The sequence below is a fragment of the Prionailurus bengalensis genome, chromosome B3 (assembly GCF_016509475.1).
Source record: "Prionailurus bengalensis isolate Pbe53 chromosome B3, Fcat_Pben_1.1_paternal_pri, whole genome shotgun sequence".
Lineage (NCBI taxonomy): Eukaryota > Metazoa > Chordata > Mammalia > Carnivora > Felidae > Prionailurus > Prionailurus bengalensis.
Genome location: NC_057355.1, coordinates 44,177,652 through 44,192,813, shown reverse-complemented (window position 1 = coordinate 44,192,813; position 15,162 = coordinate 44,177,652). Strand labels below are relative to the sequence as shown.

Genomic DNA, 15,162 nt, shown 5'->3' with positions numbered 1-15,162 from the left:
GCTCTGTCACCTGCTAAATCTGTGAATCTGGGCTAGCCACTCGGCCCCTTTCTTCCTCAGTTTCTTCATCTATAAAATGGGGATGATAATAGAATATATCTCACTGTTTTGTTGTAAGGATGCAATGAGACAATGCAGATTTCTCCAAACAGTGCCTGATATATGTAGATGCTCTTTGAATGTCAGCTATTGTCACTGTTGGTAGAATCATAGCACCTGGGGCTGACAACAGTCTTAGAAGTCATGAGTCCAGCTCTGATTTTATCGAGGAGGAAAGTGGGGTTCAGTTTCATATATACTTTCACAACTAGAATTCGATCATTTAGGTTTTGTTTTTACAGTTTATTTATTTACCTTGAGAGAGACAGAGACAACACAAGTGAGGGAGGGGCTGAGAGAGAGGGAGAGAGAGAGAATCCCAAGCAGGCTCCACACTGCCAGCACAGAGGCTGACGTGGGGCTCGAACCCACAAAGCTGTGAGATCATGACCTGAGCCGAAACCCAGAGTTGGACGCTCAACTGACTGAGCCACCCAAGCGCTCCAGAACTTGATCATTTCAAAGAGGCACGATGATCTCCTAGTTCAATGCTCTCATTTTGTAAATGAAGGACCGATAGCTCAAGGAGGTGGATGACATACCAAAATCTCTACCTTATCAGAGCCCAGTTGGGAGTAAGCCTGGGTCCCCTGACTCCAGCTGCACCGCCATCAACCCATTAGCCAGCCCATTCCCCACCACCCTCCTGCTCCAGGCTTCTCAGCTCAGGAACAGAAAGTCCAACTGGCCATGACTTGAGTTTATTAGAAACACTCCATGCTGGAGCTCAAATTCACAGCAAGTGAGCCCATAAAGATCCGGTTCTTTCATATGACAGGTGGGTAGAATTACAGCATCACATTGCAAGCGGGCATGTGTGAGGTCCACACTGGAAGACGGCAGAATTCCTTACCACTAGGCTGACTGGTGGGTGAGTGAGTCAGCATTTGTGTTGCAAACCACCCGAGGATATATACACTGCCAGTGCTCAGCAACCAACACCCACCCTCTCTGGTGCCATCTAGCATCAGTGTTCTTTATCCCCCATGTGCATTAGGTACCTCTGAAAATGCTGATGCCCAGGCACCAGCCCAGACCAACTATAACAGAATCTCTTGGGATGGGGTCAGGTATTCGTATTTTTTAAAGGCCTGCAAGTGATTCAAATGTATGATGAGCTAACCCATAAGGCAAGTGAAATGTCCTCCACTCAAAATAACCAGGGCAGTGGTTCTTTGAGTGTACTCTCCAAACCAGCAGCTCCTGGGAACTGGTCAGAAATCCAAATTCTATATTAGGTATGCTCTACTGTTTTTTCTGACAGCACTCTATCGTTACTTTCCATCAACATTTAGCAAGATGTGAAATTATACATTCATATAGTGTTATTTGCCTATGCCCCTACTACCCCAGAGGGGAGGCTTCATGAATAGAGTCTAACCAGGTCTGTTGTGTCACTCAGAGCACTTGGCACACAGGGGACACTTAATAAATAATCGATCAAATTGGGGCACCTGAGTGGCTCAGTCGGTTAAGCATCTGACTTCAGCTCAAGTCATGATCTTACAGTTGGTGAGTTTGACCCCGTATCAGGCTCTGCACTGACACAGAGCCTGGAGCTGTCTTCAGATTCTGTGTCTCCATCACTCTGCTCCTCCCCCACTTGCACTCTTTCTCTCTCTTTCAAAAATACATAAACATTAAAATAATTAAAAAAAACCAGGTCAAATGAATGAATGAGTGTATGTGTAGGTATGTGTAGGCAGGACATATATATTATTGCATTTTTCATTTTTCAGAATTCACCGCCAGAGTCCTCTAGAGACAGAACACAAACATACGTAATACATACTTTACCTCCCCTTGAAATAAGCAAGTTAAATTCAGCTCAGCGTAACAGGTAAGCAGACAACTACCAGGAAAAGCAAAAGACGAAAAAATAATAAACAATGGCTACGGACAAGAAAAAAAATCCATGTGGTAACTTTGGCTAAAAGCATAGCTTTGCCTAAAACACAACACCTTCTTTAGGTCGGATTCCTAAATATTTATTCAATGTAGCTAGGCGTGGCTAGTATATTAATAAGCCCTTTGTGAGCAACAATGAAGTTTAGGACATCATTCATAGCTGTTAAGTTGTTGTGAAGACAGAGCTTCTGGTATGGAATTATAAGAAGGATAACATAAGTCAATAAGTGGTGAAGCATTATTTCCAGTATGCAGGTCTGTTGAATGCTTACATACACGTGCCCTGGTCAGATCAGCAGCCCTCATTTAGGTTCACGGGAGATTCAAGGAAGCGATCCAGAGGGAGAACGCGTGACATGATGGGATAATGGGGGGGGGGGTGTGCTTTGTAGAAGAGGAAGAGGTCTGATACTTGGAAACATTTTTGACTCAGCTAGGCTTTTGGAAATTAATAGAGTCAACATTTCTCCCTAGCTTTGCGTGGAGAACAGGCCTGATCTATGAAGTTAAGACAAACTTTGTTCTTGGATGTGATCTGGAGTTCACATGAAGAGAAACAATGCAAGTTTTAAATATAGTTTTGCTGACAGAAACCTACTATCTCTTTTCATAGACATCTTCCCTTGTAAACAGAATTCTAAAATGCCAGAAACTGGGATGTTACATTTAATCGTAGTATCCATGTTTCAAAACTTAGTGTACTAGTGGCCATACCCCCTAGTGATGAAACCAGACTGGGTAGATTCAAATCTCAGCTTCTGTCATTTAATAGCTGTGGGACCTTGGACAAATTAAACAGCCTCCCTTACCTCAGTTTCTCATCTGTAACATGAGGCCAATAATGATCCTCTGTAGATTATTGCTCTGAAGATGAGGTGAACTAATGTACGTAAAGTTTCAGAACAGCGCCTGACACATAAGAAATGCTACAAAAGAGTGAGCCATCATCCTTTAGAAACCTCATCCAATCTCAAACCCATGCAATCCCTTGTTAAGATCTATTTGCTTATCCAAAAGACCACCCAGAATGAACTGCAACTCTGCTAAGAGACAGGACAGCAGCTGGCAAAGGACAAAATAATCTGATGCTTAGGAAAAAGATCACAGAGGTGACTTCAGAGGCGGAATATAAAACATCATAAATAAAGAGAGTCCAAACGGGGTAAAGTAGGACTGTGTAGCCAGAATTTCTGGAGTTGTCTAGTGCTGATATCTCAGGATTAACTCAGGTGATTAGAGCCTTGTTGTAAGGAAGGAAGGGTTACAGAGTTAATCCTAATTGGAATCAGTTGACTTCCCTCCTGTGCCATGGTAACGGGGATATTTGGCAGCCTTCCAAATTTCTGTGCCACTGTTAACAAGCAGAACTGGAAGAAAGCATAGTGGGGATACTTGCCACGATGCGTCACTGCTTCTAGCACACGCTTAGGTACGTCTGTATCTTCACCACACAAACGCACAGAAGGCATTAATGCAATTATTGTATAGAAAAGTCAGGTCTGATAGAGTGGTAAAAATGATGTAGCTCTTCTGTAAAAGTCACTGTGACATTAATAACTATGTTCACTATTCATTAGAGACCAGAATTTGAACTATGGCAAACCTATCTCAGAGTCTCATTCAGGAGGCTTGCTTGAATCACTGAAGTTCCACAGGGGGGTTGATTCAAGGTGGCCTCATTTATAAGTCTCAAGGCTAAGTAATGGAGGCAACATGGTGAAATCCGAGCACAACACACAGTCAGCTCCTAGTAGGCCCGCTTCCCCCTCATACATCCTATTCTTGAAGCGGTGTGCTACTGCTCTCCCTCGAGTGCAAAGCACAGGCAGGGAGAAGGAGCAGACACTGCACAGCAGGGGCTTGACTTTTCCAGAATTTTCTCATCTATAAAAATCTGGGAATTGGATTAATTCTTAAGACGTTTCCACTCACAAAATTTGAATGTAAGATAATCTTTGATATACACAGCTTATGTGTAACTTAGATGATTCTTTTTTTCTTAGGTTTATTTATTTATTTCAGGGCGGGAGGAGGGGAGAGGCGGAGAGAAAAGACAGAGAATCCCAAGCAGGTTTAGCGCTGTCAGCAAAGAGCCCGATGCGGGGCTTCAACTCGCAAATCGTGAGATCATGACCTGAGCCAAAATCAAGAGTCAGACGCTTAAACGACTGAGCCACACAGGCGCCCCAGAAAATACTCTTGAGAGTACCTTCTGCATCTGATCTGGTCAGTAGGTACCCAAGGACACCTTTTCAACTTGAGTCTCAGGTGCTAAAAACAGCCCCCACCCTTAGGGACAATTTCCAGCCTCACTGCTGACTTCCCTCAGCTCTGAGAGGGCGCTGGGCTATCACTGAGGACTATTCAGGGACTCGGGCAGACCAGCTGCTGCTATGCTGAGCCCTGCACCAGTTCTAGGCGCTACACTTTTTTTAAGCACTTGATTTAAATGAAGAAAGAAATTGGCTTATATTTTTAGCAGCTCCTGCTACTAAAACTCATTTGACAAAAGTGCCAAAGGGACAGTTAAGTCTGAGTATGATTTTTTTTTTCCCATGGAGGAGGAGGAGGGTATAATTTATCTGAAAATGACTGGTACTTTCCTGGCCTGGGGACATTATTCTACCTGCTCTCTTTTTTTAAAGACATACTCTTTCTTTTTCTTCCCATCAGATTTAAAACTTAAGATATTTATTGTCTTTAGCTTTAGTTCCCAAGCCCTAACGCAACCACAGAAAGGAAAAGGTGTGCACTCTCAATTCAGAAACCCAGAAACTCCACAACCTTCAATTACATTTCAGAATTAAAGGCATCTCATTGGGCAGACCAACACCCTCCCCTTCTCCTGCCTGTGATACAGATAACATGTTAAGTACTTTGGAGAGGTAGAACATAAAGCCTAATTGGAAAACAATATTAATGCTGTGTTTATATATACTGGGTGTGAGACTCAAAGTGTATGATTTTAGAGCGCCCCAAATCCCTTCTTCCCAAATGTTTCTCTTCTTGACTTGCCTTAAAATCTATGTGAGATCCTTCCCCCTACCCACCTCCCCCTCTTATTAGAGCTATGGAGAGAAACACTGGAATGAAAAAAAAAATCTTTTCTTCTTTTTCTTTTTTGAGAGTTAAGGCATCAGTCTATCAGAATCCTCTGCTAAAATGCCTGTTACTTATAAAAGTAACATTTTTAACCCAATAATACCTTGACATAAATGACTTCAAAAGGTGAGTGAGCTGGTAGAAATGGAGCCCGGAGAGAACGGCAGAGTTCAGGGGTTTAGGGCTGGTAAGAAAATATCTGGTTTATATAAAATCTAAAACGAACTCATTTGTTCATTTGCTATTTGGAAGCTTTCTCCCAGAAATGCGAATTATGAAGGGTGGTTATATTCCCAGAGGACAGGTTTAAAAAGTTATGTTTTAACCGTCATTTACTTGAAGCGTAGTCCTAAGGATATCCCCAAACCACCCTTTATGGCAAGGCTTCCATAGGAATGTGTGCTCAGGAACCAGCTTGGGGGTGAACATCCTTCTTCCTGCTGCAGTGATATGGGAATGTGGAGCTGCCTCGTGGGAGAGAAGGGGGTCTCTGAAGGAATGGGGTTTGGGAAGGAGCTGCCTGTGTTGGTCCCTGAGAACAAGGGACCATCTGCACAGGACCCAGGGGTTACCGTCTGCCTCACGATTGCTGCTTCCAGTCAGGATTCAGGACTATTCAGCGACTGCATTCTAGCTATCGCCTTATAAGCAGCCAGATTCAGCTTGTTCATATCCATAACCTCTGCTACAGTGGGTGCATGTATTAGGTGCTCACTGAGAACTAGACGAAGAAAGAAAGATTCATGTACATTTCAGAGGCAAATCAGTACTAACTATACAAGGCATTTCATTGTAGAGGATCCCTAGGGTGAAGGACAGGCAACACCAGGAGTGGTGGGGAAAGCAGGACAGACTGAAGAGGCTTCCTAAACAACGTTTGGAGGGGAGGGAACAGAGTTGGAGAAGAAGTGACAGGTGTGAGACTCACTTCCTCTCCCCTCTCGGCCTTGCCTTGGACCTGAGCCTGGAGCAGGAAGGGGAAGAGAGGCAGGCAGGGGAAGAAGGCGGTCCTGCCAAACTAGTGATCAGTTCCAGGTAAAGGAAGGTTTGGGTCGGGGCTCAGAGGGCATCAAGAGGCTCGGAAGGAAAGAGAGCCCGAGAGGAGGACAAAGGAAGGGAAGGTGGAGGAGACACTCTTTGGCGACTGTCAAGTCTGGGCTCAGCCACCACAGTGGTCTATTCACTTCTAGGCACCTCCGGGCAGCTTCTGACTGAGGCGCATTGGGTGCAGCCACAGCCTCTGCACAGGGAATGGATGTACCCCTCACCCCGGCCCAGACCCGTGGGGATGTGGGACCCTCGAAAAGAAAGCTCCAGGGAGGCACTGGGCAGAAACCACCTAGGGTATTTCTTAGGAAGAAAGGAATAAAAGTCAAGCCTTGGCTAATGGCTTCTCCAAGGACTACCACTTTGCATTTTCCTTCCCTCTCTTCTTCCTGATTCCCATTGATTTTGAGTCTCTCTCATGTTCAGACTAGTCTCACCACTAGTAGCTCTGCTAGTCTCTCTCAAACCTGTGTAAAGGTGCAGAATTCATTTGCATTCATTATGGTCTCAGGGCAGCTCATTTACTTTCATCTTGCACTATCCAAAGAGTTACTCATTTACTTAGATTGCTTAAGGATTTCCAGGAGTCCTGCAAAAAAGACATCAGGAGTCCTCCTCCACACAGGACTTTGAGGAGAACTGCAAGCCCCACTAGGGGGAGGTAGTGTGTCCCAGAGAGTGAGAGAGACTGCCAGAGCATTTAGTAAGAATCTGCTAGGGAGGAGATGTCTTTTCCCTGGTCCGACCTGGTTCACGCCTCACCTTTGCTTACCTGGATTACTGCCAGTCTGGAGACACCATATGCCCCAGGGAGTTCTACAGCAGGAAGTGTTAGTCTCCCTTGGCATTTATTTATACCTTAGGGCTATTGGAATTCAGCGGGTCGCTGTTCCCTGGGGCACTAGCCTGTTAAACTCCTCTCTCACTGGAATGGAAGAGGCCTCTCTGCTTAGTTCCTGCATCAGTGTTGGGTGCGGGGGTGGGGGTGGACAGTGGGGGACAGAGGGCCTTTTCTACTTCCTGCTGGGTCCAATTCTGCCAAAAAAATACTGGTCTGTTCATGCCTGTAGCTTGAGTTCTTGTCCCACAGGAACCCTGCATGAACTAGGGAGAAGTTTTGCACATCTGGAGGCCTCCAGCTCTGACTCCTTCCAGAATCATCCATTCCCTAATCAGTACAGCCTCGCCAGGACAACACATGGAAAGAGATGGTCAATTCTTCCATTTGCCTTTTCGTTTTATGAAGCAATCAACTGAAAGGGCAGAGCCCAGACAGTTGAGATTCCCATAAGGAGATGGGAGAAATCTCACAGGGTGCCAGAAAACCCCTAAAGGAAAGGTCAGACCTGGTGACCAACTCTTGTTTCTGTTCATCCATTGATTGATCCATCTACTAATTCATCTAATGAACACAAACTTTATTCACAACTCCCTAAGACAACTAACATATTGCCTTATTAGTATGAAAGTCTCCCCATTGTAGGGCAGGCTTCTTAAGGTTGGGACCCAGGCCTTACTCAGTTTAGCACTGTGCCTGGCACACAGTGGGAGCCCAATAAATAGATGATGAATGCATGAATGAACCACACAGATCTGAAGCTATCCTACTGAGCACACGACTGTGTTAGAGCTCTTTCAAGGGTGAGGAGTCCCAATATTTGTCTTGGACTTTTGCAGAAAATGGTCTATTTTCATCAACATCATCACATAGTCACAAAAGGGCATTTTGGTCTATATTCTTCTAAAAGTAAATAACTTTCCATAATTATATGTGTAGTACATGTTTGCATTAAAATACAAGGAACAGTTGTTCATTTAGAAAATGTGGAAAAGATAGATGGCTTTAAGCATAAAACCGTGGTCTATAATCTCACCAACAGTGTTAACGTTTTGGAGAATTTCCTTCTAGTCTTTTTTCCATATACAAATTTACAAAATTGGAAACGTGCTGTAGATGCAGTCTGAGATCTTGATTCTTCCACTTAACATTATATCATGAGCGTTTTACCACACCATTAAATATTCTTTGAAAATGTTATGCTTAATGGCTGCATAATATTACATTATAGCTCTTCAATTCTTAACTAATGCAGACTTATTGTCCTTAATAACTCCCTGAATCACTGCACAATCAAAATTGTTCCCAGGCTTCTGTAACCATCACAGTGGCTGATGCTGACTGAAAACCTTTACAAAATGACAAGTAAGTACTTCCAGGCAAGTAAAGCTGTTACAAGTGCGGTTGGATCTCATTTCAGCTTTTTCCCTCCTCAAAGTTACTAATTCATACAAGCATGCTAATGCCTTTGGAATGTTTATTCTCTTAAAGTTGGAAGCTCCAGGGTACACAAGAAAACAGGCATAGAGCGTGATGAGAAACACATGGCCAAAGTCTAGTTGATTCACGAAACACTTGAGATTCACTTGGGCAGGAGGGACCACGCCTCAGTTTAGGAACAGAGATATTTTAATTCCCCACAGTGAAATGATTTTTCTAAAAAAAAAAATATCATAGGCCATCAAGAAGAGAAACAATAATTCAAAGTTGACACATGGTCACACGCTTGTATCATCAGTGTGGAGACTGGGAATACCCGGGAGGCTAGGATGATAGAGGAGGTGATGAAGGGTCTTTACCAGACTGGGATATGTTACATAAGTTGTGTCCTAGGCTCTCTTCTACTGAACAACTGATTTCCAAACACTGCCATATTCTCTCTCACTCCTTGGGTCCCTTCCTATCCCAATCCAGTCTTCTTGTCCTTGGAGCTGGAGTGTTTGATGAGATGAATTTCAAACTCTAACTGGGAGGGTTTTGTATGGAAACCACACTCCAGCACAGCAAGAACAAGGCTGGAGAGCATGTCTGCCAGGGCAGAACTGACTACCTGTGCACACAGGTTCCCTCCTTCATGACACGTCAGCTGGACGGTCGACGCTATCTCCTAATAGTGGGGAGCAGGCAGCAGACCTTTGGAAGTTCATCTGGGGAGCACTCAACACAAAAGCTTGTTACCTTTTGTGAACACTGTTCTACCACCAGAAATATTTCTGTGTTATGGCGGAGATAGCTAGTTATGGCCCGGTACCTCTTGCCTCCTTCTTCCATAGGAAGATTTTAGCTGGGCACATGGCCACCCAGAATAAAGACTACATTTTCCAGCCTCACTTGCAGCCAGGTGTGACCATGTGACTAAGTTCTAGCAAACTGGATAGAACTACAAGTGAAACATACAACTTTCAGGTGTGGCCCTACAACTAGCACAACAACTAGCATGACAACCCCCTCATTTGCCAGGGACTTTCCTGATTTTAGCATTGAAAGTTTCACGTCCTGGAAAATCCCTTAGTACTGGGCAAAAATGGAATGTTTGGTCACTCTCTTTCCACCACCTCTCTCTTCAGCCTATTTCCTGGAATATGGACAAGATGGTGAGCCACCTTGGGGATGCGGGTGAAGGAAAGCCCAGGATTGGCAGGAGAAGCCTGGGTCCATGCCAAATTCTTGTAGCTCAGCTGCCACATCAGCCCAGACTTCTACGTGAAAGATAAATCGGTTCTATCTTGTCAAAGGTCTCTTCTTTCTCTCCAGCTAACCTAACTGACCAAGCCCCATCTCTTTTACCACCATGATTTTTTGGCTACCATAATAATTTTGGCCATTTTCTGGAATCTGGCAACACCAGTCTTAACCACGCATTTGATATTTAATCACAGACTCCTTTATATCGTCATTCGTCTTATTACATGCTTACGCCTCATCTCCTGGGAAGATTCTTTAAGATCCAGGGACGCAGTACAGTATGGTTGAGAGAACAGGGCTTAGAGTTTAGCAGATTTGGGTTCGAGTCTGGATTTCAGCACTTGCTGCCTGCATGATCTTGAGTGACAGTTTTGTCATTTATGAGGTAGAAGTGATTATAATCCTTCCTCTGCACACTGCACTGTGTTGTTTTGAGTTTAGATATTATGGGAATACTTCATCAGCCATCAGTGCACTATAACCATGTTAACTATTCTTGACAATCAGTCCTCTCTCTAATATTCACCGGATATCGTTAGCAGGCTCACCACAGTTCCAGGGATATAGTGAATGCCAGCTCTGTGAATCTTTGTAGAATAAATAAAGGAGAGGACGAAAAAGGTAAAAATAACAGTTCCTTAAATATTATGAAATTGCAAAGAAGAAGGCTCTGCCTGGACATCTGCACCTTCAAATACAAATAAGATACAGATAACAAAATAAGGCCTCAGATACAAGTTTTCATTCATGAGGGGTTTTTCAGAGCCACGTTACCAATTAATTCTTGGCAATAAAATCTAAGTCAGCAATGCTGGAGATAGGAGGTTCGATCCTAGGGACAGCGGCACCACCCTTCACAGTCTCAAAGCTATGTGTTCTGTACTTCAACACAAATATGAGGAAAAATAAAAAAGGCTCCAGATATAGTTTATGTCCGGAAAGAAATGGCTTCTACTCAGCAAGCTGCTAAGAGAGTTGCTATTTTCAGGCGCTCTATAGCTTAGCAGATTACCAAGGTGATGACATTAAGTTTAAGACTCCTTATTAACGGAAGGATAAATGTGAGTAATTCAGGGAGGCCACTTAAGCAAACACCAACTGAAGGATAAAAATTGCCATGAAGCCCATGGGGGAAGAACAGAGATGCAGCTTTCCCCAACAGCTCAGACGATGGACCTGACCCAATCACACATGGAGCTCCTGCAGGTTTGTCGAGAGAAAACCATTTTGTTCACACCCTTTTCAGACAGCTCCTACTGCACAAGACTGTGAGCTAGCCCCCAAGCAGCAAGGTCCCCAACTTGTCCCCCTTTCCCCCTATCACCTCATGATGGTGTTATTTTCCCTCAGGACCCTTACCTTGCAGGATATTGCCCCCCCCAAAGAGTTATCTTTGTACTCAGAATAGGAGCCACCAATTCAGCACCACCGAGCTACAAAGGACTGATAGTTTTCCTAGAAAGATTTACGATTTCAAAGGGGTGGGAGGCCTTAAACTCAGGAAGCGGATTTGTCATTGTAGACCTCAAGTGTGTCTATGCGGCCAGGGTGGGAGTAGGGCTGTAAGGCCAGGTGGTTTTGGAGGGAGAGAGAACCCCACCATCTTCTGAATAACACCATTCGGCTGCTGGATTGCTGCCTTTCCACAAAGTGGGACCAGAACACTGCACACAAATTGCTCTGATCAAATCAAGGGGCCCTAAAGGAGATCAGGCTTGGCTTAAAAGCTCTTGGGCTATGAGTTAATAAGAATTTTAATAAAAATGGAAAGTATAGCTCTGGGCCGTGCTACAATATCTCTCCGGGTTGCTGGTGTTCTATCAGTCAATCAGATAATCTTTCAGACGTTCGTAAAGTGGAGAGGGTAAGCAAAACTGCGGGCCAAAGAAGGTTTCAAAAACATAACCTGCACAAAGACCATCGGCTCTCTGAATGGCCCTCCAGGGACCTGAGACATACCTGAAAGTGAAGTCTTCCCTGCAATATAAGACACCAATCAAACAACCTGGGCCCAACACAATTCCCATAACAGAACAATTTCCAGGAGCACTTGGGTGGCTCAGTGGTTGAACATCTAAATCTTGATTTTGGCTCAGGTCATGATCCCAGGGGCATGGTATCAAGCCCCAAGTCGGGCTTCCGTGCTGACAGTGGAGCTTGCTTAAGATTCTCGATCTCCCTGTGCCCCTCTCCCCTGCTGGCACACTCTCTCCCTCTCTAAAAAAAAAAGATCCAAAAAATCCATACACAATTCATTGTCATGACAATCTGTAGAAGACTACCTGTGATGACCGCACCTCCCCACCCCCCCGCAAACTCTGACAGATGAGGAGCCTGTGGGTCAGAGAGGTGGTGACGGGGGGACCTGATCCCAGGTCTTCTGACTCTTCTGTCCTTCTATAAATTTGTCAGTAGCTTACTTCCACTTTAAACTCAAACTTCCTCTTTAATCATTATGATGCTCTGATTTAGTTTACTATCCTCAGATACAACCTAGAAGATGGCTGGTCTGCATCATCTGATTCACCTCCAAAGGTAGGAAAAATCACTGACCCTTTTTTTTACCTCCAAACTGCCATTGAAACGAAAACTTACTATCAGTTTAAAAGCAAACAGCCTCCGTGCTATTTATCTATTTTTGTCTAAAGGACTATCAAGTTCTGTGGTATTCAAGGCACAGTTCAATACCTAGGGTGCTGCTCAATCACTTATTACTCCATTACACCAACCTCTTTTAATATGCCCATCAATAGGTATGTTTCTCATGGTTAAACATGGGTCCTAACAGTTGATAGGCAGGATTGGCTTATGTTTTTCTTGTTTTTTGTTTGTTTGTTTTTTAATAAATGGCATTCAGCTGAAAATACAGGTGACATGGTGTGATAGTTGTTTACCCAGAACATGTGGGAACAAATGCCAGCCCATGGGAAGGCACATTCCTGTAGAGAACTACCAGGAGGCTTCAAACACCACTTAAAAGTTTGCGCTGGTCCATTCTGTTTTCTGTGCCGAAGGACAGAGGAGACAAAACAGAGAAATTTCATTCTTGCTCTTGGTGTTTCACACACTGGTAATGACATCATGAGGAGACTTGAAAGTTTACACTAGCTGTCCTGACCATTCTCTCTTCATCTTTGCCACATGCTCCCCCTGCCCCTGATGATAGTCCGACAGGTTTCTTTCATCAGCAGGCTGGTAGGTCCAAACTCCACACTCTTCCTAGGCAATCGATAACCTCCCAGTGTCCATCTCTAGACCAGAGCTCTCTTCCCAGTTTTAGACTCACTCTCCTTTGGTTCCCTGAACATTTCTACCCCCATGTCCAGTGGGGACTCCAGATGCAGCATTTTGAGAACCAAATCTATGGCCTTTTTGCCTAATCTACTGCCTCCTGGGTTCTCCATTTAGCTGGAAACACCCCCATCCAACCACAACAGAAAAGCTGGGACTCTTTTTGTATCCCATCCTGTTTGTCATCACTCAGGTTCATTGGTTGCTAAGTCCTTAAGAGTGTATCTCTGAAAGACTCCCCAGAGACTCCCCTCCTCCCCTCCCCTCCCAGCCCCACTGCCCTAGACCATGCCTTCCCATGTCATTCATCTAGTCTAAACCTCAAAACCTTGGATACGCTGCAGCCAGTGATGCTTCTAAAGGTAAATCTGACCGGGACCTTCCCTACTGAAGAAATCCTTCAATGGCCCCCTGTGCTCATGGCCAAGTACAAAATCTTTACCTTGACTTTTAAAGCCCTCTATCACCTTGTCTTTGCCCCTTCCCCAGGCTCCCTGGGGACGTGGAACTTTAGAGGCAGATCCCAGGCCAGAGCCCAGCAATCTTATTTCTCCATCTTGAATTCTTGTCACAAAAACCACACCTTTCTATCCTGTATTTCCTATTTATTGGCCAATGGATGGAAATAGGAAAACAAAATGACCAGGAAAAAAAAAATGAGGCCTGCCTGATTGAGGTGATTCCAGATGTGCACTGAAGCTTGGCTCACACAAGCTTCTCTCCAGGTGGGGCTCTGGAATTTCGCAATAGCGAGGATGCACGTATATCAGTCAATGGGTACTACACACTGCAAACCCCATCCTTCCTTGCACACGTCAACACAGGCTTGGTAGCAGGTACTGCAAGTTTAACATGTGAAAAACAAAGCAAGAAAACAGTGACCTCATTACCTGTCTGGAATGCTGAGACAGTGGGGAGCCTGTCTGGAGGTAGAGGTACACCCATTTTACATCCTATCTAATGCTGGCCGGTAACCTTGGCCTTGGTTTCCATGTTGACCACAGAGTTAGGAAAAGCGCATGCACCATTTACTTCTCTAAAGAGCTAACTGGAGGTATAGCATTCGCTGTATCTATTAGCTTTGAAATCACAGAAGGCCCTACCAAACGAGTTAGCTTCTGATGGTCTCCTCTCATGATGCCCCAAACTGGGATATCTGGAAACCTTTGGAAGCAACTAGCTGTTCACTTTGTATGCAAGCATTTGGCATTGTGAAGTTACACCCCGAAGGAAAGGGATATCTCCCTCCTCTTTGTGCCCTTTGGGTTGGCACAGGAAATGTCTATGAACACTCCAGAAGGGATCTTATGAACAAATAACACAGGCCATATAACGTGAGGTGGAGCACAGTTGATGCTCCAAATTTTTTTAAGATTTGGCTTCCCAGCCCTTCTCTAAATAGAGATTTTGTTATCATTGCTTATGATCATCGTTGATATACACTCGAGTCTTCACATGCTATGGGATGATCTGGATTCAATGTCTGCCTGTCTCCTCTGACACCATCTGTCTCCCCAGCACATGCTCCAATGGAACCACACGCCACAGTTTGAGTAATCTGCTGGTAACTCTAGAAAACAGGTGCAATTTTCATTCCCATCAGCTTGGGCCAGATCCCTACCTGCTGATTTAAGCCTGGTCTGGCCTGTAGAGTCCTGGACCCTCATCCTGCTTTTAACACTGAACACAAGCTGACCCACACAGGGTCTAGGTGTGGGACTTTACCCTGGCTGTGACAGCACAGCACCAAACATCGAGAACATCATGAAAAAAAGAGAAAGCTCTCCAGCTGTATCCAAACATCCAGAAGTCTGGCATGGGGAAGAGGGAACATCTTGGCACCTGCCCCATCAACCAGGGTGTGCTGTCCAAGCAGAAAGGCAGCAGGTCCCAGGGCCTGGCTGACCAGTGCCCTGGGTTGGCTATGGAGAGAGAAGCCTGTGGCGTACCTTGTCTGTGCAGGATGAAATCTGGCCTGAAGACTACAGACCTAAGACCCATCCTTCTGGAGGTTTCCTTTAGAAAAGAAGCATGAGGCCAAGTGAAGGGGGGAAACAACAGTGTGTTCATAAATAACCTCATCCACACCAGATAACAACAGCCTCATACTTGCAGGTGTCAAAACTGTGGCCAGGTCAAGATTTCCCTCTTTGCTTTCAGTTCCCAGAGAACACGATTTAACCAAAACCACA

The 15,162-nt window shown here is 44.7% G+C and overlaps 1 protein-coding gene across 1 annotated transcript in view; it reads right to left on the bottom strand.

Annotated features, from left to right (window-relative positions):
- Positions 1-15,162, bottom strand: part of RORA (RAR related orphan receptor A) — a 719,056-nt gene that overhangs the window by 328,031 nt on the left and 375,863 nt on the right. The window lies entirely within an intron of this gene.